This window comes from Silene latifolia, chromosome 1 (genome assembly GCF_048544455.1).
Source record: "Silene latifolia isolate original U9 population chromosome 1, ASM4854445v1, whole genome shotgun sequence".
Classification (NCBI taxonomy): Eukaryota; Viridiplantae; Streptophyta; class Magnoliopsida; order Caryophyllales; family Caryophyllaceae; genus Silene; species Silene latifolia.
The window spans coordinates 90,836,861-90,859,949 of record NC_133526.1 but is presented as its reverse complement, the minus strand read 5'-3'; positions in this window follow the sequence as shown (position 1 = coordinate 90,859,949).

Here is a 23,089-nt window from a genome sequence, read left to right as displayed (position 1 = left end):
CTTTATGTGACGATCGTTCGTCATTTGTCGAAATAATGCAAAAACAGGGAAAAGTAAGATACTTACCACGATCGGCCAAAACGCAAACCTTCGGTAAACGAACTCAGAGTACTCTTCGCAAGGTAGGAGAAGTGCGTCACCGCTAGCGTCCGCCAAGTCAGCCTCTCTCTCAGCATCAGAGGGCTCCCTAAATATTGTCCGTGGAGGATCGATAGGAACCGCGAAAGTGTCACGAGAGCACTGACGAGTTAAACGCTCGCCCAGGTACCACACAGGTCCCATGGACGTCCTTAACAACAACCGACTCGAGCTCCTAGGATGAAGGACCTCGGCCACAAAGGCTGGAGCGTCAGGGTAGTCCACCCAAGGTCTAGGCACCCATTAAAACAAGCAAAGAAGGGGTCATTCCTATGATCGGCTCTAAGAAAGTAGGGAAAGGGGATCATTCCTATGATCGCTTCTAATTAAAAATAAAAGACATAAATAAACGAAAGTAATCAAAGGTACTTACACTCTCCAACTTCAGGGCATTCACGCCCTTCCGACAGACATCGTAAGAAGAGCGTTGGCTCTTCCTACGACACTCTACTCAGTCTCTCACAACCGGGTACGCCCTCGGCTCAAGCTGCGTCCTCTTGGGCACGAAGCCGGGAAAGTAGGAGTACACCCACTCCGCAAACAAAATAATCATTGCTGATCTTTCATAATTCGACAGAAATAGAAATAAATGAAGAAGTAATGATCTTTTATAAATACATAAGTAAAGGTTCATACCTCCAACAAGAGTCCAAGACAACCGGTAGTAAGAGAAGTCCCTTTCTCCATCAGCTCAGGACGTACCATGGCCCTCATGTAGCGAGTAAGGACCGCAAAGCAAGGAGTAACCCAGTCCCACCGACCCAGGCTACTCAAGTCAGACAGAAAAGGAAGAAGCTTCGTCGAAAGCCTCTCCCCTTTGTCTCCGAGGTAAATCGAAGACAAGAACCACCACAGCCTAAAGCGAGCCCTCTACTCTACAGTACAAGCAGGAGGACCATCTTCCTCCCGTCCATCATCACCGTCGCCGGGGTCCTACACGCAAAGTAGTCCCTGCCGTAAGAACTCGGCACCAACCCGGGAACGCTAGCAGCACCCTCTGCCAGGTTCCAGCCGATCAGCCCCCTAGCCTCGGCTGAGTCCACTCTCATGGCCGTCGACGGCCACACCAAAGCCTCATCTCCGCACTGCAGACCCGAGATCATGCCGTAGTCCTCCAGAGTGACCCCGACCTCTCCAAAAGGCATATGGAAGGTCGAGGTCGTGTCCCAGTACCGATCAAGGAAAGCTCGAATCAGGCAAAGGTTAGCCTGAATCTTCCTTTCCCTGATCGCCCTCCAAGCCCCCACCAAAGCTCCGAAGGCTTCCAACTCGATGATGGCCCCATCCTCCTCCGACAGTCTCTCGAAGGCGTCCATTATCGTGGTGTAGCCGGAAAAACACCTCTTGTTCCCGGCATCCTGCATCGATTCGAAGCAAACACTATCTTTAGTACAAGGCAAGTAAGAAATGAAACGATAAACAAATAAGGAAGGTAAATAAGAAATGACAATTTTGAAATTTACCAGACTCCTCACCGTCCTGTAAGACAGGTGGCTCTCTGCCGCCCAAATAAGATGTCTACCATCCCATTTCTCAGCCCACTCGGGTGCACCTACTATCTGGCGACCACCACGTCCCACGTTGGCCCGCCTCGGGACCTCCTCAGCCTCCTCCTCAATCATCTCCTCTCTCTCACCCCCTACAAGAGCGAGAGAAGGGTCGAATTATAAGTCTATGGGATCCCTCCCCAACGTAGAAGGAATGTCGCCCGCAAAATTAAGGTAAATCAGGCCATGTCAAGCCACGATAAGCCTCGATGAGGTCATTTCGAGCATTTTCAAGCCCTAAAGGTGGCTTTTCTCGCCATCTTTGGCCATTTCTTTCAAATCCCGACCACTCATGTGGAATGTTGGGTCAATTCAAGCCTAAGTTCAAGTATAGTCATGGGTTTGAGTCGAAAATTTGGCAGCATTCCGCTATAATAGCGATTATGCCCTAGAAAAGTGTCCTGAAAAAGCTATCATAAATCAAAAATACGACATGGTAGGAAGTTTACCCATTATACAAGGGTTCCATACAACCAAATTTCATCAAAAATGGACAAGCCTGAAGGCATTTTCGAAGCAATTTTCGAAACAGCTGAGAAACCGTCTCAATTTCGCTCAAATGCTCAATACTTGTCGAAAATTCAAAAAGAATGCATGGTTATGTTCCTAACATTACCAATTATCCATTTCTAATGTCAATTTTATCAAAATAATCCATTAAGGGCAAAACTCCTAAATTTTCGACATAAGGGAGGGGAAACCCTAGATTTTTCGGCTCTAATTGATCAAAAAACAAGAATTAAAAGCAAGAATATGATGCGTACCTCGATTAGTCAAGATTAATGCGACGGATTGATCAAATTTTGACGGATTTTAGTTGGAATTTGAGAGAGTTTAGAGAGGATTTGTGTTTTGTAAATTGTAAATAATACATGGTTTTAATCGCGTTTTACTCAGACAGGGACAAGCCTGGGAAGAGACGCAGCACCTGCTGCGCCCTTTCCTAGAGCCGCAGCTCTTGCTGCGCCTCTTCCCCAGCATCCTTCCAGCTCGATTTTCAAAAGTTCGTTATAAGTTGGTTATTTGTGGGCCCATATTTTGTGCGCTTCTTCTCCGACACCTTATATCGTATATTTGGTTCTTCTGGGCATTCATTTTGTCCGGGTCCGTATTTCGCTAAGACAGACTGCAAAATCGTCACAGTCGATTTATCTCCCAGCAAGGATCTTTTATCAGGATTTCGCTTGCAACAACGAGCGGATTTCCAGCGGTGCTTAAGAAGCACCATTATCAGTTAAGCCTCTTCATTTTCCTTAACGGTGTTTTAAGACACACCTTTATCAATATATTATTCTCAGCGAGAGTTCATGACAGCGGATTGCACTTCTAGAGAGATGGAGTTTGTTTGGAAGCAGACACAAGCAGATTCCCAGAAATGATTCAATCCAGACAGAATCATCAGCATATTCCCCGACGAGGGTTCGCTTGAGACCGACGCAAACAAATTTCCTCAGCAGTTTCTACCGACGTCCTGCTGCCTTCAATATTATTTGTTTCATCATGGAGTTCGGCGAAGGTGTTGCTCTCCAGAAGTTCTTATACCAACCTTCTCTTAGGTTCCTAAACTATCCAGGTTCACACACCTAACCTCTACCTATAGGATCATAAACCTTTAGGATCACCTTTTCTCAGGGTTCATACACCCAGATCATGGTTACCATATAGGCCGCCCTCTCACCGATGTTTTCCTTTTAGGGTCTCACGCCCTAGCGCAATCCTTACATATATCTTTTAGGTCTTAACCTTAGCTCTCACGCTTACCCTTAGCTCCTATGCAACTCCGGAAGCAACTCGAGAAAGAAGTCTCGGGTATGGTTTCTTCTTATGGCTGGCGAGCTTCCATACGTAGTCTAATGGACTTTAAACGACCCTCCCCGATAGTCGACAGACTCTAAAATGATCCCGACGACAGGTCCTTGGCTCAGACCTCTTTAAGTCGCCTCGCGTCGCCATAGTCGTCAGGTTGTAATCGTCGATTGACCTGATGGCTATACTTTAACTTTCACCTTGTTCAAGCCTCAGTCAAAGTGGAGGCTCTGTAGATACCTCATTTCTACACCTTCGGCCAACCACCCAGTGATGATTGGGCCGCATTTTTTGTACGCGGAACGATTTATGACAATCCGTAAGTTTATCATCAAGTGATACCTCAAATACTTGTGTCTACCCCTTGGTCGTCATCTACGTGCCAATACGGTCGTTTTGACAGTAATTAGAGTTCATTTGGAGTCCGGGTCAAAAACCGCTTCATTTTCTAAAGAAACCGTTTAAAATGCCGAGTCGGAACGCTCTAGAATATTCCTGATATTTATTCCATAAATTAATTTTATATCTTTTGGTAAAATATATCCCATAAATCTTATTTTACGAAATAAGGAAGTAGAGATCCACCGCAATTCCCTAAAAGAAACGCGTAAACTTTCTTCCGCAGGAGGAAACCTCTGGGGAAAAGACGAAGCAGATGCTGCGCCTCTTGGAAGGATCGCAGTAGCTCCTGCACCCTTTCCCCAGCTCGTTTCTGCCTGTTTTCAGATTTTTCCGAGATTTCTTTCCAAAGTTTGAGTCATTCCAAAACTCTTCACATTTTTTAGCATAAATAGGGAGCTTCGTCCTCTATAGTTTTCACGCGAGTGTCCGCCCTTCTCTTCTCCATTTTCATTCTAAGACCGTGCTCTAAGCTTTCGACGCCTACGTGCTTGATCAATTGACCACGTAAGCTTAGATCATTCTGAGTTCCAGTCAGGTTGCATGACCGACCAATTTGACAACTACACATCAATCAATTTAATCTAAATCCTCTAACGAGGGCACTTTCTACATACATTCGAGTCGAGCAATCACTAAACGATAACTTAGTTAATCTCGTTTCGTCAAACATGTAAGTCTGAGGGTGTAAATACCATCTTTTTATTGTATTTTATTTTTTGTACTCATTATTGTAAGATTTACGTCAAAAGTATGTTTAAAACCGACTTCTAAAACCCCTTAATCAAACTGTTTTTACGGATCAGCAGCAAACAGACGTCGAGAAAAAAGGCAGCAACAGTTGCGCCTCTTCGAAGAGTCGGAGCATCTGCTGTGCCTCTTCCAGAGGCTGCTGCTGTTTCTGCTCTTCTTCTTCTTCCTCAGTTTTTCTGTTGTTTTCGTTCCTTTTGTTTTATCCTTCTTATTTTCTTTTCTTTCTATACGTAAAATAAATTTTAATACATCCTTTTTAATTATCACGTTATATCTCGACTTAAATCCCTTATAATCAATACGTGCGGGTTTTCATCATTAAATCAAACCCGGATTTTAGAAGCTCGATTTTCTCATATCAAGTTTCTGGAATTCGTCCTTTGTACATGTTTTTCATCGTTTATTTCCAGTTTATCATATTCTTTCAAGTTCATTTTCGTCTTTGTAAATAAACCTAATTAATTTTAATTCGTTTTTATTCGTTTTTAACTCGTTTTGATCCGTTATAATTCATATTCACCGCTTTTATGACGGCTTCATATGTAATTAACATGTTAAATCACCTTCACTTGAGTCAAATGTCGATTATCAATCATTAAACACACTAACAAATATAAATCAACCCGCGGTTCTGACTTCATAGCCAGAACTCAACCCAGGAACAGACGCAGTGATAGATGTGCCTCTTCCAAGGGACGCAGCAGTGCTGCGCCTATTCCGGGATGAGTTTTGTCCCTGAATTTCCGTTCTCGTTTTGTCCTATCCTTTAATTGCGTAATTAATTGACTATTAATCATAATATCACCCTCAATCTGTCCATATTTTCTAACTTTATTTTTTTTAATTTTGTTTTCTTCAAATTGTCCGTCTTAAGTGTATTTTTGACGTAAATCAATCAATTCATTGTAATTTATTGTAATTATCATTGTTTATTTATCGTATTTTGTATGATTTATTTATTTTTTTCTTTTCACATGTAATTAATTCTAAACTCTAATTTGACATTAATAAGTGTTAATTACTTGTTAATTTTCACATGTTAGGATCAAAACGTTGGATGTTGCATTGCATGCATATAATCGACAACATATCAAATACGAACGACTTCCCTAATCAGTAGTAGAGGGCGCTATCGAGGCGGGCGGGATTAGGTGTTCATTAAAAGGACTTCCTAATACGTACCCTCACCCCTTACTCTAGATCTCTGTGAACATCCGTATTCATTGGCATCCACGAGAGTCATTCTAGACATAGAATGCTAAGGATAATGAAGTCTTAGTGTTCATGTCACTACTTTGTGTCTTGATATGGCACGAGGTATTCGAACGGTTCTAATTTCCCATAAAAATTGCTGGCGACTCCACAAATGCAGGCTTATTCAACCTTTCACCGGTTTCAATACCTCATAAATTGTAAACGACCTATGACGTGCTTTGACTATCCAAGGTTCCGTGGGAGAAGTGTCGCCGCCTTAATCGATTTCACGATCGAAACGCGCGGGTGCGCGCGGCGCGGGTGCGCGCGGCGCGGGTGGCCCATGTCCACACCAGGGAGGTGGACACAAGACCAGTGGCAAACTATTCATGATGGACAAGAAAGCTGTTGAGGATGATGCTCACGGAATCACGCACTACTACAGATACAAGCTATAACAACGGTCAAAAACCGTTGTTATATAAAAAAGCGGACGTTGTTAAAGCGTCCGTTGTAAAAGGTTTTAACAACGGTTGGTTTTCTTAAGGAAACCGTTGTGAAAAATATTAACAACGGTTTTAAGTATAAAAACCCGTTGTGGAAAGTGTGACTCAATTTTGGGGGGAAAGTTATAACAACGGGTTGTTTGTAAATAACCGTTGTTGTTTGTTCTTAAAAAATAAAAAAAAAAATTAAATTAAATATTACTAGCTATAAATATTAAAGCATCCTTTACCAAAATATTAAAGCATCCTTTACCAACATATTAAAGCATCCTTTACTAACATTCATTAATTGAAACAACATGGCAATGAACCCTAATTTTATCAACAACGAAGAATGGCTTACACAAACGATTGAAGATGATGGGAAGGTTCTCGCCGGGCTTCCCGCCGATCAACACCCATTAATCAAAGCATCCCTTGAACATCAACGGAATTATTGGATTAAGAGGCGTGAAGCAGTCCGGCTTGTCAACAAAGCCTCATCATCATCATCATCTTCATACCCTAGTCGGCCTGTTACTCGCAACTTGGCTGCAGCCAGAGATATGTTGAGTTGTACTCTTCCAACCTTATCTCCACATGCAAGTCGTGTCCTTGCATATATTCAATCTGTTATTGCAAAATATGAAGCCAATGACCCGGAAGTTAGCGGTATACCAGAGTGGCGTGATTGGTGGCAGGTTGAGAAGCGCTTTTTACGCTTAACCGGGGTTGTTCCGGCTTATTATACATCTTTTGATTTCTGATAATTGGTGTAATGTATTTGGTTTAAAATTAAATGAAATGATCATTTTGAAAGTGTTGAGTTATGCTTGTTTGATTTGCTTCCATTTTTTCAACTCCATAGATCTATCAGTCATCATCAAGATCCAGATTAGTATAAATACATTGCATTATCTCAACTAACATGCATTTCCATTATCTCAATATATTCTCCAAACCCTAACTGCTAAAAAAAACTCCAACAAAATGAATGATATATATATATCATCCTTAAGACTCTTACTATGCTCGATCCGTACTGAAGGACGCCAAAGAAGATGGAAATGAAATAATTAGAAACACATACATGGAAATGAAATAATTAGCAGAGATCTTTGAACGGAACCTAATGGTCGATAAAAACACATACATGGAAATGAAATAATTAGAAAAATAAAATAATGACGATGAAACAAAACGATAATTACGTAACGTACGTATAGAGACGATGAAATCAACAAAGTGTGGCGAGAAGATAAAGAGACGATGAGAAAGTGTGTGTTTTGTGTTTGTGTTTGGCTGCTGCTAAGTTTGTGTTTGTGTATTAAGGTTTGTGTTTTGTGGCTGCAGCAGACTTGTGTTTGTGTGGTTTATAGTATGGAAGGTATTGACAACGGTTATTAAACAACAACCGTTGTGAAATATGTTTTGACAACGGTTGTAGAAAACACCCGTTGTTAAATAAGTTTTAACAACGGGTTTCAAAAATAACCGTTGTGATTACTTTTCACTAACTTTGCGCCAATTTTGCGCCAAATTATTAACAACGGTTGTGCATGTGTGACCCGTTGTTAAAACTAATAACAACGGTTTTTATAACCATACCCGTTGTAATTGATTTTAGTCAAATTCGTGCCATACATTCTACAACGTCTATTGTGATTTTCGTGAATAATCGTTGTTAAAGGGGCGTTGTAGTTGCCTGGATTTGTAGTAGTGACGGGTAATTTTCTTGTTAATGGTGTCTTTACCTTTGTTTTGTTTGATTCGGGAGCGTCACATTCTTTTGTATCGTCAAGTCATGCTAAGCTTTTGGGTTTGGGAGAGTTGAGTCTGTAAAATATGAAGTTTTTATACCGTCGGGTGAGTCTGTATCTTGTGGGAGGTTATATAAGGGTGTGTCTATGATAATTGGGCAGGTTGACCTCCCAGTGGTTTTGTTAGAGTTTCCTATGAATGGTTTTGAGATGATAGTTGGCATGGATTGGTTGGGTAAGTACAAAGCTAGAATAGACTGTGACCAAAAGAGAGTCTCTTTCAGGGGTCCTAAAGGAGTTAGTGTGTTTTATCGTGGGTTTGTTGTCAAACCCAAAGTCAAAGTGATTGCAGCGGTGACATTGATGCCTTATTTGAGGAAGGGGTGTCCTTTGATCTTATATCATGTGAGAGACCATAATATGGTGAGTTCAACAGTTTATCAGATACCAGTGGTGGTAAAGTTTCCAGATGTTTTCCTGGAGGAGATACCAGGTTTACCACCAATGAGGGAGATAGATTTCAGTGTGGAGCTGAAACCAGGGATGGGACGGGACCAATCTCTAAGGCCCCTTACCGCATGGGTCCTAAGGAGTTGGAGGAGCTGAAAAAGCAGCTGGATGATTTGATTGATAAGGGATACATTAGACCTAGTGTATCACCGTGCGGAGCACCAGTTCTGTTTGTGAAAAAGAAAGATGGGAGTTTGGGGTTATGCATCGACTATAGAGAGCTGAACAGGGTTACGGTGAAGAATAAGTATCCTTTTCCAAGGATAGATGACCTGTTTGAATAGTTGAACGGGGCAGCAGTCTTTTCCAAGTTTGACTTGATGTCGGGTTACCATCAGGTGAAGATTCGAGACGAGGACATACCAAAGACAGCTTTTACATCGATGTATGGTCACTATGAGTATGTGGTAATGTCGTTTGGGTTATCTAATGTGTAATACCCCCATACACCAAGGTGTCTTACTAAGACCACCTAATGCATGGAAGTTCTACCATCTCGGTTACCCGAGGCATAGTAATTAAAAGTGACCATTAAGAAACGTGCTTTAAGTAAATTAATTTAAAGTGATTACATCAAAACCAAAACTATAAAGAAAATACAACTGTTTCCCAAAACTGTCAAACCAACTAAAGAAAACAAATGTTCAAAATACAACGGAAGACTTCTAGACATCTCGTGGTGACACAACCCAGCTATCCCACGCGCATTCATCTCATACCTGCTCAATAACTGCTCAACATCCCCTAATGGATCACCAAAGTTTTCAAAACATTTAAACGGGGTAAGTTACTGATTACACAAAATAATACAACAAAAGCAATACACAATTATCCAATCACCATCACAACTCCACACACCTGAATACACACTAAAGTGTGTAGTCCTGCCAAAATACTCATCGCAACAAGTATTCCACACCGCCAGTGGGGGACCGCAGCTATTCCCACCTAATCCCCACTCATCTCATCCGAGCGATAACCCATGTTCATAAATGTGCACATCCCCTCTGCGTGATAATCAGCTATATTGAAAGTTGTCTAAGTGTGAGTTATGGCTCGAGGTGGTTGCCTTTCTGAGTCATGTGATTTCTAAGAAGGGTGTAGTTATGGATCCGGCAAAGATTGAGGCAGTCACTCGGTGGGAAACACTGAAGAATGTGGCAGAGATCAGGAGTTTCTTGGGTTTGGCAGGGTACTATCGTCAATTTGTGAAAGACTTTTCTAAGAAAGCCAGGCCTATGACAGCGTTGATGAGGAAAGAGAACAGGTTTCGTTGGGATGAAAGTTGTGAGACGGCGTTCCAAACTTTAAAGGAGCGTTTGACCACGGCTCCAGTCTTAGCATTACCTGAAGGGTGTGAGAACTTTGAGGTATATACAGATGCTTCAAAGAATGGTTTGGGATATGTGTTGATGCAGACTGGGAAGGTAATTGCCTATAATTCTAGGCAATTTAAGCCTTATGAGGAGAACTATCCGACACATGATTTAGAGTTGGGTGCAGTTGTGTTTGCTCTCAAGATTTAGAGGCACTATATTTATGGGAGCGACCTTTAAGGTGTTTTCAGATCACAAGAGTCTTAAGTACATCTTCACTCAAAAGGAGCTGAACATGAGACAAAGGAGGTGGATGGAGCTGATAGGGGACTATGACATGGATATTATATACCATGAAGAGAAGGTAAACGTGGTTTCAGATGCGCTGAGCAGGAAGAGTGTGTATTCTCTATGCACAACTATGTCTTTGATGAGATTTAGAGATGAGGTGGGGAAGATGGGGATACATGTGTTATAGAAAGGGGATGCTAGAAGTGACTTGACAGTGGAACCAGATCTTTATGATGACATTCGCAGGAAATAGGCTTTGGATCCTAAGATTGAGTAGTGGAGAGCTGGAGTAGAGAAAGGGACAGTGTCTCGGTTCTTTATTCATACAGATGACAGTGTGAGATTTGATGGCAGATGGTGTGTTCCTAATGATGAGGAGTTGAAAAATATGATCATGACAGAGGCTCATTGCACACCATATTCGGTACATCCAGACGGTGACAAGTTGTATAAAGATTTGAAGAAAACTTTCTGGTGGCCTGGGATGAAGAAGGAAATAGCTGAGTTTATGGCTCGATGTTTGACATGTCAGAGGGTTAAGGGAGAGCAACGATGACCACAAGGTAAGATTCAGTCTCTTGAGGTACCTGAGTGGAAATGGGAATCTATCTCTATGGACTTTATAGTGGGTTTGCCGAGAAGTCAATAGGGTAACAACATGATATGGGTGATAGTTGACCGTTTCACTAAGTCATCTCATTTTGTTCCGATGAAAGATACTTGGACCAAGATACAGTTAGCTTTGGCTTATAGGAAGCATATGGTTCGCTTTCATGGGGTGCCTAAGGATATAATGTCAGATAGAGATGCGAGATTCATATCACAGTTTTGGAGAGAGTTGTAGGATTTGATGGGAACTACTTTGAAGATGAGTACTGCTTTTCATCCTGCGATAGGTGGGCAGACAGAGAGAACTATCAAGACCTTGGAGGACAAGTTGAGAGCCTGTGTGATGAAGTTTGGTGGTAGTTGGGAGGATAGGTTCGATCTGATCGAGTTTTCTTATAACGACAGCTACCACACGAGTATTGGGATGGCACCGTTTGAGGGTTTGTATGGGAGGAGGTGTAGGAGTCCGATTTGCAAGGATGATAGAGCTGAGGCCGTGGTTTTAGGACCACAGATGGTACAGGACATGATAAAACATGTTAAGCTGATCAGGCAAAAGATGAAAGCGGCCCAGGATCGACAAAACATTATGAAGACTTACACCGCCGTGACATAGAGTTTCAGGTCGGGGACAAGGTTCTTTTGAAAGTGTCTCCTATGTGTGGGGTTATGATTTTTGGTAAGAAAGGGAAGCTGAGCCGGTAGTTTATCGGACCATATAAGATTTTGGATCGTGTGAGTGAGGTTGCTTACCGGTTAGCGTTACCATCAGCTTTGGATAGGGTGCATAATGTGTTTCATGTGTCTTAGTTACGAAAGTATGTGAGCGATCCTTCACATGTGCTAGAGGTGGAGAACATAGAGTTGGATGAGTCATTATCTTATCTTTAGCTTCCAAAATTGATTCTTGATCACAAGGTTCACAAAACTAGGAACGAGGAAGTAGTGTTGCTTAGGGTTCTATGATCTAATCATGAGGTTGGGGAAGCTACTTGGGAGGCGGAAGAGGCTGTGAGGGAACGGTATCCGTCTCTTTTTGATCAGGTATGTGTGGTTACGGGGACTTAACCATGTTTCCTTTAGGGGGGTAGGAGGTGATCGTATAAGGTTTTGGCATGGTTTATGTTTGTTTTGGTAAAGGTACTAGTTGTTTTGAGTCGGTTTGAGTTCTAGTTGGGAGTTTTTTTTTTGAGTTTTTAGTTGCGTTGTTGTGTCGTGGTTGAGTTATTATGTTTTGTTTTTGTGTATGGGTTGAACTTCGGGGACGAAATTCTTTTTAAGGAGGAAAGACTGTAATACTATGGTTTTCTATGTCTATGGGTACTCTATCGAGTGGCGCTTACTCTGTCGAGTAAGTATGTTTTTATATGAAACAGTAGGCTGCCTAATGGGTACTCGATCGAGTACGTGTGACACTCGATCGAGTAAGGGGCACTCGATCGAGTAAGTCACTTACTCGATCGAATAAGTTGGTCTTACGGGTTATTTTAGCCGGGTTTTGTTAATAACGCGTGATTAGTATTTAAATATTTCCGTCATATTTCTTAATTACTTTTACTTTTCTAAAAACCTTTCAAAGAGAGAAAAGAGTTACGTTGCTTTATTCTTCACGTTATTATCAAATACCAAAGGCTAAGGTTGTCGGATCGTCATGTTCTTTACACCGTTTAGTTCGTCGTGTCAAGGGTAAGATCCATGTACAGTTTTTATATTGTTTCGTTGATTTTGTTTAAAACCCTAATTGGGTAGAATTAGGGGTTTTGAGAGTATTATGTTGATTAGATGGTAATTGTATGAATATGTGATTATAGGAGGAGGTTTCGTAGAGGAGCATTACTGATTAGCTGCTTGTGATGGTCTTGTGATTGCTTATTCCAGGTAGGGTTTCCCTACTCGATTATTAGTTACATAGTGTTGTTGATGGTTGTTTGTTGTTGTTGATTCATATCGTATTAGAATCGGTAATTGGTAATTGTTGTTGTATAATGTGGTTGGTTGTGATTGTTTATCTGTGGTTCTCGAGGTGCGTCCTCGGCTGAGTGGATTCACTTGCGGGAGTGGCTTCACGCCCTTGATTCGCCCTCTGTGGAACCCGCCACAGAAGGGGATGTGCATATTAAGGAACATGGGTTATCGCTCGGATGAGATGAGTGGGGCTTAGGTGGGAACGGCTGCAGTCCCCCACTGGTGGTGTGGAATACTTGTTCGATGAGTATTCTGGTAGGACTACACACTTTTAGTGTGTAGTCAGGTGTGTGGAGTTGTGATGGAGATTGGGTGATTGTGCATTGTTTCTGTTGTATTATTTTTGTGTAATCAGTAACTGGCCCCGTTTAAATGTTTTGAAAACTGTGGTGATCTATTCGGGGATGGTGAGCAGTTATTGAGCAGGTATGAGATGGATGCGCATGGGATAGCTGGGTAGAGTCACCGCGAGATGTCTAGAAGTCTTCCGCTGTGTTTTGAACATTTATTTACTTGAGTTGGTTTGACATTTTTGAGAAACAGTTGTATTTTCATTTAAAATTTTTGGTTTAGACATGTATCGCTTTAACTTCATTTAATAAAGTACGTTTTGTTATTGTCTATTTGATATACATTGCCTCGGGTAACCTAGATGGTAGCATTCCCATGCTTTAGGTGGTCCTGGTAAGGCACTTGGAATATGAGGGTGTTACAAAATCCCTTATAATTACCTATTAATCATCCATATTAATCACACATATTATACATGCTAATCACTAATTAATTAACCCAATAAAAACCCCCAAAATTCAGGGTTCATAAGAAATAGAAAAGTGTAGATTTCAACTTACAAGGTGAATGGAAGGAGGAAGGAAGGTGCACAATGTAACACCCCACGTTAATTGAAGAGGTCCAGTGATAGGCTTAAATGACTAGTGCTTAAAGGGATTGCAAGTAATACTCATATCAACAAAGTGCACTTTCTTTTCCCGATTCGTAAATATCGACGACGTTTTCGTAAATATCGACGCTAACTACCCCTACGCTCTCACTAACTAACTAACCATCCTCTCTAATTCAAAAAACCCAAACAATAACTCACCAATCTACCAATTAACCACCACCACCACCAACACTCCACACCACCACACCACACCACACCACACCACCACACTGCCGCACGCCGCCGCCACCAGCCTGCTTCCACCACCACGACAGCCGTCACTACTTCCATCAAGTAAGTGGCAATTTTTTTAATTTTTTTTGTTAAATTTAGCTAAATTATTGTTTTTAATTGTTTGTTCCCCTTCCCCTTCCCTTATTGTTGTTGTTAATTGATTATATGACTTTAATTTTGTTTTGAAATTGAATTAGTTAATAAATTAGGTTATGTGTTAGGTTTTATTAAAATTAATTGAATTAGTTTTGAAATAGGTTAGTTTTTCTTGTAAAATTCATGTTAATTAGTTCGTATGATGTAAATTTTATTATTGTTTGATGTTGTTTGCGAAATAGACTAGATTTTGAGTCGATTTTTGGTGTTGTTAAATCGGATTGGGAGGTGATTTAGGGTCGATTTGGGGCGAGACCATGGCAAACGGTGGGAATTCACGTTTGGCCATAGTCTGAACGTGATTTTCTCACGTTGGGCTGCGGTCAAACGTGGGTTTCTCACGTTTGGCTGTGGTCAAACGTTGGGAAATTTGGTTTGGCCATGGTCAAACAACGTGATTTTACGTTTGGCCGTGGTCAAACCAAGGAATTTTCTGTTTGGTAGCGGTAAAAAAAAAAATCGTTTGGCCATGGTAAAAAAAAGTACGTTTGACCACGGTTAAACAAGGGTTTTTTATTTTAGTCCGTGATCAAACAAGGGGCTTTTTAGTTCGTCCGTGGTAAATTAATTTTTTTTTAAAAAAACCGTGTTTTTTGCTATTATTTGCCGATTTTTGTTACTTTATATGTTTTTTAGTCGATGAACGTGTGTTCTAACAACTTTTATTTTCTTAATGCAGATGGCAGATCGAAATGAGAGAGGAGAGGTCATCATGAACGCTCCGCCTCCACCGAACGTACACGACCGTACCGCCGGGCGGGTTGTTACGGGCTCGAAGCGTCTTTTGCGTGTTAAGCAGGCCCAAAAAGAGCCACCGCCACTTCGAGAGACGTCTCGAATGGTTAGGATGCCTACTCCCGATCACGTCCGTTGTGAGTCGGAGGAGGCGGGGTCACGGGAGGTTGCTGGTAGTTACCAGCATGATAGAGAGGATGGGCTGTCGGATGACGGTTCCGAGGAGGAGGAGGTGGATGCTGGAGAGTATCGGGTCCAAGAGAACCCGTCATCGCAGAGGTTGTTGAGTCTGAGGTTGGGCCGGGATAGTAGAGGACGTTATTCGAGTGTTAGAGAGACGTCCTCTAGCACCGATAGGTCGAGGATGGATAGTTCTTGGATCCTGAGAGAGCCCGTTCCTGGTGGTCCTAGTAACATTGGCACCCTACGGAGTTTTGGTGGACACGTTCCGTTCAACTCTTGGTCGGACCCTAACCCGGAGAATATAAGGTCGTGGATCAAGCTCTACGAGAGGCCGAAAGCTGCGAGGGAGATTAGGCATATATGTCTCAGTGAGGCTATTGCATCTAGGGTACAGGCGAGTGGGCTTGGAGTTTTGAGGGAGTGTTTTACCAACGGTCTAGACGATAACCTCCTTAGTGCTTTTATCGAGAGGTGGCACCCGGATACTAACACTTTCCATATGCCGTTTGGAGAGATTAGTATCATGCTCCATGATGTCCAGCATATTCTTGGGATACCTGTTAGTGGTGAGCGGGTGCTTGTGGACGGTTTGGCTGAGGTTGATGATAGTGGTCTGAGGGGGAAGATTGCGAGGTTTTATGGAGTTCCTGAGTCCGATGTTGTACCACCGCGCTACAAGAATGGCGGTTTACTTACATCGGACTTGAGGAATGTTTTTTACCTAGGGAACGAGCATGACTCGTTACAGGCTTACCTCTTGATTTTACTGGGTCATACTCTTTTCATGGATAAGAGTGGTGATAGGGTGTCCGCTCAGTTGCTGCCCTTGTTTCATAGTCTTGATCGGGTTGGTTCCTATGCTTGGGGTGCCGCTTGTTTGGCTTACTTGTACCGACAGTTAGGGATAGCATCGCGCCGAGATAGTACTGGTGTTAGTGGGTGTCTACCGTTACTCCATGCATGGATATACGAGTACTTTCCCACTTTCCCACAGAACCTCAGGAACACCCGACCGTTTTGCCCATGTTTATATAAGGCCAATGGTAAAGTTCCTTCCCAAAGGAGCACCGGGAGGTCCTGATTCGAAATAACCAAGTCTTTGTTGTGATTGATCTGCATTTGTAGAACCGTGAGTACTTGGTGTCTCGAACTTCCTTTCTGCATACTCGAAACCCGACTTGTTTCTAGTTGTTGAACCTCTCGGACGGCCTTTCGGTTGCTTATTAATAGGGGTGGCAAAATCTCTTGGTCCTCCGGGTGTTGGAAATCACGCAACAAGTCTATGGCCGCCCTTAGTTTAACAGGGTCACTGTTTCTCACACCGTCAACTAATTCCTCCCACAAATCACCGTCATTTTTCGGCATTTGTTGAGGAATATCATGCACCAATGTCTTCCAAAAGACATGAATATCCTCGAGATGGACCCTCCTACCTCTTTTGGGCAAAGATACCAAATTGCATGCACAAGGTAATCCATGAGTCGTTCGTAGCACGTGTCGGCATCGATCCACCAACCCGATACCCAAACCAAGGCCTCTCGTAAGTTCTTCCTCCATTATCTTTATGGCCTTAATAGACACGTTTCCTTGCAATAAGGAGAAAGTACGAGATGTTATCCTTGGTTTACCCATTTCATCTTCGAGTTCTTTCTTAATCTTGGAGTGTTGACCTTCTAGCATGTCGTGGATACGGGACCACATGGTGTCAAGTGTGAGATGATTTGATTTCAACCAAGCCTTCAATAGAGAATGTGCTGACTCAACACAGGAAGTTGCCGTGTTACCAAGATGGAAGACCTCGTTTGTATAGCATAAAAAGAACTTCCCTGCGTGTTCACCCCAAGCTCTCCGTATATAATCGGACATACATGCCCACTTACAACAGAAACACACCAAGCGTGCTGAAACGCTTCCTCGATAACTGCATTGATCACCTTATTCCAACCGTCTTCTGGATTTATGATGACATGTTTCTTCATATCCTCGGTGCCGAATAATGTCAAGGCTTTTGCATTGATGGCTTTGTTCACATGTCATCGACACAACAAATGATCAACCCCGGGAAATACTGCCGCAAGAGCGCTGATCAAACCCAATTCCCGGTCGGTGACAAAAACAGAAGGGGACGCTCCGGCGACATGTAAAATGTCAGCTAACTTCCTCAACAGCCACTTGTAATTCTCGTCAGACTCAGTAGGAATCATCGAACATGCAATTAAGAAGGACGATCCCGTGGGTGTCACACCAACCATCTCAATGAGTGGATTCTTGTAAATGTTGGTTTTATAAGTCGAATCCATGATGACCACATACGGATAAGCCCGGAACAACTTAATCGCTTCAGGATGTGCCATGAAAATGTGAGTTAACTCTTTTGACTCGGAATCAATCTCATGCCAATGGACGTATTTCGCTTTTACCGCTAGAGCCAACATTTGCTGAGCGGTGTTTCTTTCACCTCTAACTTCTTTCCTAATTTTCCTTGTTTAATTATATAGTTGGGTGCTTGACGGTTGAGGTTTTTCGGGGGTTCTCAAATGAAGACCATTTTTAATATCCCTCGGTAGAACCCCGGCCAATGTTTGTTGCCTAACATATTCCTTCTCTTCCGCGTCCAATCCCGCAAAGTGCCGATCCCCGTCCTTATAAACGGCTACATTGTGGTTGTGTAGTCTAGCACCCTCTGAGGTTACAATGTTCCACACTACCGTCTCTTGATCATTTTTAGACACGAAATTTTGAACGGCACGAATAGGAAACTTGCATGAACACTTCTGCGACCTCCTTGGCTTTTCAAGATCATCCGATTCTTTTGGTAACCCATGTCTTTTACATCGAAAATAACTTGCCAACAACCCGTTATTTTTTCCTGTTTTTAGCTCCGTTATTTGCTTTAACCAAAGCAAACCCATTTTCGAATGCGATTTTCTGAGCCCAATTGAAAGCATCGTCACGCGTTTCGAAATCTATAGTAGTCTCGAACAACGGGTTGTAATCAACTGAATTCTCACCAAAAGTCTCCCACGATTCGTATTACAAGCAATGCGGACTATAGTAAGACAATAAAAAGGATTCATAACCTAAATAAATTGCGTAAAACGAAAGAAAAACAAGTTAAAACGAGTGGAAACGAGTAATTCATGCCTAAAACACGAGACTCGAGAAATGACCGTGGCCAAACATTACTTTCCAACGATCGACCTCGGACTAACAAGGAAAACGGACTTTCATCCACGGCCAAACAATGAAAATCAACGTTTGACCATGGCCAAACCAAGGATTTCAACGTTTGACCATGGCCGAACCAAGGATTTCAACGTTTAACCGTGGCCAAACCAAGGATTCCAACGTTTGACCATGGCCAAACGTGGAAATCCAACGTTTGGACCATGGCAAACGTGGAAATCCATTGTTTGGTCCATGGCAAACGTTGATTTCCACCGTTTGGACCATAGTCTAAACGTTGGATTCCAACTTTGGTCCATGGTTCATCTTTCGGGGGATAATTTTCAGATTTACGTAAAAAAATCAAAATTTCGCTACTACTAAGTTAATACGTCAAGTAAATCAACTATCGAATAGAATTAACGATGCGCAAAAAAAATTGAAAATTAAGCAAATATTGAAGTGATTAAGTTGTTTATGTACCGTTGAATCGGGATCCGACATATTGTTAATTGTTGTTGTTGGTTTTTGTTTTTAATTTAGTTGAGTTTGAGAGAAATTTTTTTAGAGAGAGAAAGTCAAAAGGGCAGTTATCGTCTTTTTTATGAAAAACGTCGTCGATATAAATCAGCTCTCTCTTTCTTTTATGGGCATCCATGTAAAAGAACTCCACAGTTAAGCGTGCTTGGCTGAGAGTAGTCTTAGGATGAGTGACTGATGTGACTCTTAATTGCGTACATTTAGTCCCCTAATTGAACCCATTTTGCATACTAATATAGTATTTCATGACCATTTTATCCGTCAATTCCTTCCTAATCTGCTTTCCTATTGCATTGTATATGTCTTGTAGGAAAGGAGATAATGATGCAAAATTCCCATCTCCCGTGCATATTTGGAAGCTTGTTGACGATTTTGGATGGACTAGTATGAAGAGGAGGCAAGAACGATGACCAATGAAGTAGGAATAAAGAGTATACGTATGTCATGGGTTACTAAAGCAAGAAATGGAAAACTGCTTGAAGAGCCGTGCGTCCTAAGCACAAGACGGGCGGATTTCCTGGTCCAGATCCAAGCGGCCCGTGCTAGATCCGAGCGAATCCAAGACCTGTGATCCGAGCGTCTTCTCCTCTAGACGGGTGGATTCTATAGCAGAGCCAGCCGTGCTTCAAGCTGGCCCAAGCGTATCGTGGTGGGAGTAGCTACGTGATATGAGCATCTCCCTAGAGACTTGCATTTCCCTACTCAACACTTAGCAATGCTATTTACTAATCTATCCTTGCTTAACCTAATGATGTACCACTATGTATACTCCATTTGTAATAATCAAGAGGGGGTACTCTTAGCTTAGATCAAGTTTCCTTAGATTAAATCAACCTCTCTTAGATTAGATTAGGAGTAGACTACAATAGATTAATCTCAATCATTCCACAAAATTACACATCAATCTTTCCTTAATTATTGTTCAAGTTTATTATTGGGTAATTGAAGATTATTGGGTTATTATTGGAGAATTGACAACTCTTTATCAATCAATCAAGCTTTCTTCTATTATTCTTTGTTTTATTATTTGGATCATCTTAAGTTTGGTATAATCTCTTTACTCTTTACTCTTTATTGTTTATTTCCTCATTTTCTTATCATGTCTATACTTGTTGTAATAATTGACACCATTAATGACATGTTTCCCATGATAATGAGCGAGTATTTCTTTAGCTAGGATTAATGGGAAATTAAGGGTAACCAACATGAGGATTGATTCATGCTTAATCTAATATGTTTTCATAATTAAATTGCTTACTTGTTGTGATTTCAACTTATGCACATGTTATGTTTGATGAAATGCGAGCCTATGAATCCTTACATTTTTTATCCATCACCTATCTTTTCAATGAGGCTTGTAAGCTTATACACCAACTCTGGTCTCATTAGACCATGCATATAATTGAATAGGAAGGATTAAGTCGACTTGTAGGTGTTGTACAATCTAATCGATTCGGTTCCGGGACCCAAACCTTCTTAGGGATTGTAAGCTTACACCAACTCGATCCCATCACAACAATAAGTGCTTGCCATATAATTGAGAACATGTTTGTATGATTTACTCCCATGAACCCCCTATGAACCCATGACATCCTAGCACTTTTAGTCATTTGTTTACATCCTTCCTTTTATTGCTTGTTCTACTTTATTGCTTGCATTAGTCTAGGACACAACTACAAACCCAAAACAATTGTGACACTAGCATAAATTGAGATAGATAGACTTAGAACCCAAAGCAAACCGTCCCATGCATCGACCTCGACTTAACCACTAACTAGTTGTTTATTGAGAAATATAAATGTGTTTGATTGAGAGCCCCCAATGACACTCTTCATCAAAATGGCGCCGTTGTCGGGGACGGGGTTATGTGATTAAGTTCTTACTTGTTTGTCTATTTTAATTGTGCTTTAACCTTGAGGAACTTGTTCCTCAAGGTCCCTTTTTACCGTTTTGTTGTAGTTTCCATGTTTGTAGTTGTATCTTTATCTTGGTTCTAATGATGACCCAAGACTTGACATATGGAGTATGTGGTGGATCTTTTGAGTATGACTATGGGTATAAGAAGTTTGAGGAGTAAGCCAACACAAACCTACCTTACTACTCGTACAATGAAAATCCTAACTACTACCCCAATTTTTCCCACCAAAATCCTCACATCCAATATCCACAACAACCACCCACTCAATACCCACTTCATAATGAATTTTAATTGCCACAATACAACCACTTTCACATCCACCCACAACAAGAAGATGAATACATTCAAAATGTAATTCTCCAAATGATGGGAGATCAACAAAATTTCTTCAAACAAGTGCTAGAGGAGAGCCAAAATAGGGACAATGTTCTTCAAAGCATTGTTACCCATGGTGAGGAGTTGGCAATTCAAATTGCCCAAATGAAAGAAGCCTAAGTAACTACTCCTCGCCATTCCTTAGACATTGATCATGAATGCGAGTTTGAAGGAGTTACCTTTGATGGGAAATGGGAAGAGCCACTCTCTTTGAGCTCTTATGAGTATGAAAGTGTGGTATTTGATGAGGAAGATATGAGGTTTAGTAAGCTAAATACTCTTAACCTTTGTGAGTATGAAGGTGTGTCTTTTGATATGAATATTGAGATGATGGAGGATGAACTATTGAAGAAAATTGAAGTCCCCATTCATGATTCTTATGAAGATAGCCATGATGACAAGACCACAAAAGAGGCTTATGCGGAATATGTGTCTTGCAAGAACTTATGGAATGAAGAAGAAGAATGGACTTGTGAATCACCTTACTTGAGGAGTCTATCCTTGAGAAATTTGAGATATGCTTCCATGAGGAAGATGAACTTCTCTTTCCTATTGACCATAAAGACCTTTTCGCACCCATCATGGAACCTATGATTGTTGGAGATGATACGGTGGACCTTCTCTAAAAAGTCAAATCATCATATAAAGGGTACTTGGTGGAAAAGCTCGGGAACAAACATGCGAATGAACTTACTTGTGGGAATTAGGCACCCACAATTTCAACTCCTAAGGTGTTCGGTCATCAATGTTATGAGAATTCTCCTTCTACTTTTGAAGGATTGATAAATCCAAATGTTATCGTCATCACCAAAATTGAAGAAGAAGGTGGTAAGTGGAAGTCTCCGGATGAAAATGAGCCATAATTCATTCCTCATGTTGACAAAAATCATGGGCTTATAAATTTCAAGCATTGCGAAGACTAAAGTGCTAAGGGCAAAGTGAAAGAAAGAATATATGACAAGCTTCATTGGCCAAATTTCGTATTTACTTGGAGCAACCCATACTTATGCTTATTTGGAGCTTGCTCACAAGCCTTTGATCTTCTTCTAAGAGCCTTGATCTCTATGGACAAAGCAAAGAATTTCAACAATTCAAACTAGTTTGGTGGAGTCCTATCTCAAACCACCATTTTAAGATAAACCTTCCCCTAATTTTCGCATTGTATAATATTGTATATACCTTGATTTTTCTTGCATGAGAGAAGTAAGAGAGGATTGCTTACCCATTCATTGAACATATTTTCAGAAAATGGTAAGGAGGAATCACAAAGGGTGCAAGGGAAACAAATTCAAAAGAAAGGAACAAGGGATTGACGAAGAACGGCAGAAGACGCCCGTCCTCCCAGAAAGACGCTCGTCTTGAGCCACGCTAGGAGCACGAATCAGCACTGTTTATGAATCTGCCTGGATTGTCAAGAAGACGCGCGTCTCCGACAAAAGACGCTTGAATTGGCCTTGAGACGCTCGTCCTGAACAACGCCATGAGAAATATCTTGCACTTAATGAGGATCCAAGCGGATTGTGCATGATCCGCTCGTCCCAGCAGACACGCTCGTCTGCCGAGGGATCTTCTCGTCTTCAGCCGGGTGTAATTTTACATAGCTCCCGGACTATGAATCCACGCGTCTCCAGCGCAAGACGCTCGGATTGCTGCCTCAAGACGCTCGTCTCTCACACGGGACGCTCGGGTTTACTCAATTTCTAGACGGATTCTAAAATCATCCGCCCGAGCCCGGCCCTGGTCCGCTCGTCTCTCATCCCGTCTCCTTTATAAACACCCTCACCATCCCTCTTTTTCCTTATCTTATCTACTAAAAATCTCACATCATCATCTCTCAACAAACCCCATCACAAAAACCAACCCAAAACCCTAACTTTTCAACACAAAATGATGAACCTAAGAGGCAAGGGCAAGAAATCCGCCGAGGCCGCACCTAAGAAGCGCAAGGGTACCTCTTCATCCACTCCGAGGGAGGCAAGGGGCCATCACAATGTGGTGATACAAGGTGTTGAACAACTCGAATACTTCCCTGAGGTAATCTTCACTTGCGATGAACACCGCCAAAAA